Source organism: Rosa rugosa, chromosome 6 (genome assembly GCF_958449725.1).
Source record: "Rosa rugosa chromosome 6, drRosRugo1.1, whole genome shotgun sequence".
Taxonomy (NCBI): Eukaryota; Viridiplantae; Streptophyta; class Magnoliopsida; order Rosales; family Rosaceae; genus Rosa; species Rosa rugosa.
In genome coordinates, this window is record NC_084825.1 from 36,007,282 (window position 1) to 36,011,754 (window position 4,473).

Here is a 4,473-nt window from a genome sequence, read left to right on the forward strand (position 1 = left end):
ATAGCCTATCAACAGCTCAATCACAATATTGATGTTGATGTAGAGACTACTATATTGTATGTACTTCTGCAATTGGATATAGTTTTAAGTAGACAAGATGTTGATGTGAACTAATTAATTAACCAAGAAAAGCAACAAATTAAGACATGAATATTCCTGCACTGCAATGGGAAAATGTATTGATCAGATAAGAATTTACTTCAAAAGATCAATGAGGAATATGGGCCATGGCCGTTACGTTGATGTGTGTGTGATACACAACTGCGTAGCAAAAGGTATGTTGAACTTTTGATTGGTATTTTCTGGTATTCTGATTGCTATATATACTCGCCTTCTAATGCTATTATGCATCAAGCCTTCCACGTAGTCCCACAAGTAGGGAGATAGATAAAGCCAAATAGAAACAGAGAAAATGAGGAGCTTCTTCTCTAAAGGGTCTCTAATAGCCATTCTTCTTTTGGCAATTTGCTTGATTAGTGAAGCTCAGCAATGTCGTCCAAGCGGAAGGATTAGGGGAAGGAAGCCCCCTCCAGGACAATGTAACCAGGAAGACGACTCTGACTTAGATCTGTAAATGGACCGGATTTGGATCGGATCGACCTAAATCCAAATCCGTTTACTTAAAAAAAAAATTCGATCCAAACCCGGCGGATCGTTGATAGCTCGATCCAAATCCGTATCCGCCGGGTTAACGGATACCCGATCCGCTAATCCGACCCGTTATAATTTCAAATATTTTAAAATTTTAAATAGTAATATTAAATTTATATCATGATACCTCATAAAATATTAAAACAACATGAAAAGTATCACCAAAAGTAGAATTACATTATCAAAATTCTTAATGCTTCTTGAAATCTTGGGTGATAGACTATCCCTTAGATTTCTGCAAAAAATTTATATTAGAAATTCTTTATATTTTATATTTTATATTTTAACAAAATAATAATATATTAATAAAAAAATAATATTTTATTATTACAAAAACGGGCCGGATCATTAACGGAACGGATCGACCTAGATCCGTATTTGATCCGTTAAATAAACGGGTTAACGGATTCGGATCATTAACGGATCAACGAATCAAAACTTTCGATCCAAACCCCTCCAATAGTCACGGATATGGAGCGGGTCCGGATCAAAATCCGGTCCATTTACAGGTCTACTCTGACTGTTGCAAAGCCGGAAAAATGTACCCGACATATACGTGCTCACCACCAACGTCTGGCAACACTAAGGCATACCTTACTCTTGTTGAGAATATATGTCATCCCACATGGGAAAAATGGGACCTTGCCTATGTATTTATAAGGGTTTGGGCCACTCCATCCATTGCCAATTGGTTTTGGATGCGAACCCCAGATTACTTTATCATGGTATCAGAGCGGGTTACCCACGTGTGCATACCTAACGGCCACACGGGCTCCACGTCACCCAAAGTTGTCCACGTGTATGGCTTGAAAATTCGCCACACGTGCGGGGGCGTGTTGAGAATATATGTCATCCCACATGGGAAAAATGGGACCTTGCCTATGTATTTATAAGGGTTTGGGCCACTCCATCCATTGCCAATTGGTTTTGGATGCGAACCCCAGATTACTTTATCAACTCTCAACAGCTTTGAGGAGGGTGGTGACGGGGGTGGACCATCCGAATGTGATGGAAAGTACCACAATGACAACACTCCAGTTGTGGCATTATCTACCGGATGGTACAATGGTGGATCAAGGTGCCTTAATTAACAACATCAGAATTAATGGTAATGGGCGTAGCGTGGTGGCCATGGTGGTAGATGAGTGTGACTCAACTGAGGGATGTGATGCTGACCATGATTACCAGCCTCCTTGTCCTAACAACATTGTTGATGCCTCTAAGGCTGTCTGGAAAGCTTTAGGTGTGTCTAAAGACAACTGGGGTGGCTTAGATATTACATGGTCTGACGCTTAGTTACAATACTGTATACCAAAGTTGTTGGATGTTTTTGTTTCTTTCTATTAGTGTTTGTTATTCGTTGCTTTTGTTGGTCTTTGTATAAATACATGCGTGGAATGTGTTATATATATATGTACAGTATCGAAAGTCAATATTGACTTCTGTTTATGTGATCATACTAAATCTTCTGTTATCGATAATTTTTTTTAATACTTCATCTCTTTCTTAAGGCATATTTGAGATTCTTTTTCAAGGCATATAAGTGCTTTTAAAATTAAAATAATAATATATAAAATATGTCTCGGATATGCTTTTAGTAACACTTGACAAATGACAAGTGCTTCTTACAAAATTGCTTTTACAAATTTAAAAAGCATTTTTAAGCATTTGAGAACAAATCTCAAACATGCCCTTAATCTCATAGGGATGATAATGCATAACAAAAATGTGGAAATAAAGTGGAGGTTAGGGTTTTCCACCACTCTTTTGCCCATGTATCTATTTATCTATACTATGAAACCAAGGCAAGAGTTTTGGTGTCAAAAGTTTCATCAAAATATTAGTTGCAATAATACAATTTAGAATATAAATAAAAACTCATGATAAATCATCTAATTAAAAAGGTTATTATGGTAAAATGAAAAACCAAACTTGAAGTTGGTGCAAAAAAAAAGTTTCATGTTTTTTCCTCTTTTCCACAAAACACATGTAAGCACGGCTATAAAGCTAGTTATGAGAATTTGAGTCATTCACACCTTATACACGTAGTTTAATTCCATTCGTATTTTGACAAGCACCTTATATAAGCACTATCCCCAAGAACCCCAAGAAGCTAGTAATGGAGAGAAGTCAGAGAACCATGGTGGCTCACAAGAGCAAGAATAAAAACAAGGCCGATATCATATTAAGATGAACATAAGAGAAGAACAATTATTGCTTTGTTAATTACGCTTAATTAGTTTTTCACAAGGATATGCTTCACTTGAATTGGAGGAAGTCCTACTATGAAAAGATGGTACCATATTAACAGTCATGATGCTAAACCTTAATATATCTATATTCAAATTCCCAGTAAAGAAAAAGGTAAAGACACCATTGTAGTCTTAATTTACAGCTGACACATAGTTTTACGGCCTATTTACAATTCCGGCTTCTTGATGTTGATGTTGATCGAGACTTATTGTACTTCGGCAATGATCGAGTATATGCTAACTTGCTAAGTAGTTAAGATGTTGATGTGAACTAAGCAACAAACACATAAATATTAATTCCTGCGATGAATATATATGCTATGTAGCAAAAGGTGTGTTGAACTTTCGATGGTATTTTCTGGTATTTTGGTTGCTATTGATACCCACCCTCACATGCTATTATGCATCAAACATCACATAATATTAGAAGTGGAGAACGAGATAGAGGACTGAGAGAAAATGAAGAGCTTCTTCTCAACAGGGTTTATTATAGCCATTCTTCTTTTGGCAATTTTCTTGGTTAGTGAAGCTCAGCAATTAATGTCGCCCAAGTGGTAGAATCAGAGGAAGGAAGCCCCCTCCAGGACAATGTAACCAGGAGGATGACTCTGACTGCTGCAAAGCCGGAAAAATGTACCCAACATACGTACTGCTCGCCACCTATATGTCCGGCAACACCCAGGCCTACCTCACTCTTAACAGCTTTGAAGCAGGCGGTGACGGAGGAGGCCCATCTGAATGTGACGGCCAGTACCATGATGACAACACTCCAGTTGTGGCATTATCCACCGGATGGTATAACGGTGGCTCAAGGTGCCTTAAGAACATCATAATTAACGGTAATCAGCAGAGTGTGGTGGCCATGGTGGTGGATGAGTGTGACTCTACTGAAGGATGTGATGCAGACCATGATTATCAGCCTCCTTGTCCTAACAACATTGTTGATGCTTCCAAGGCTGTATGGAAAGCCTTGGGTACATGTGTCTGAAGACAACTGGGGTGGCTTAGATATCACATGGTCTGACGCTTAGTTGCATTGCGCAGTTTTTCAAAGTGGTGCCTATCGGTTCAAACTTCAAAGTTTTATCTTATCAAGTTTTGCAGCACAATTAGGAGTATGTCCTATATCTCGTAAAGTTATAATAATCAGATCGAGTTTACAAATGATCAACAGATGATACCAGATTGACAGTCACGACGCCTGTGCCTCCATAGACTTTGTTGTCACACCGTGTTGAGTATCCCAGAGTACGTTCAACTATTTGGTGCATTCAAACTTTGTTCTAATTGCATATATAGGTTTCAGGATAGTCCTTGCCAAACATCACCATTGAAATGCTTGAACAACTTAACATGTGATTGTTTGATAATTTCTCGAGTATATCTATAGAATTGTGGTCTTATTTATTTAGAGTTATATGACATTTTGAGTACAATTTAATTGGCTGTTTGTGATAATATGTATATATGTGGGTGTGATCTAGCATTAATTTATGGAAGCTAGCCATTTTTTTTATTAACCAAAAGAAAACAAGAAAGCAAACTACAACAGAAAACCTCTACAACACCC

At 37.7% G+C, this 4,473-nt stretch overlaps 1 pseudogene; it reads left to right on the plus strand.

Annotated features, from left to right (window-relative positions):
- Positions 1 to 379: 379 nt before the first annotated feature.
- Positions 380 to 3,934, plus strand: LOC133718856 (uncharacterized; annotated as a pseudogene).
- Positions 3,935 to 4,473: the final 539 nt, after the last annotated feature.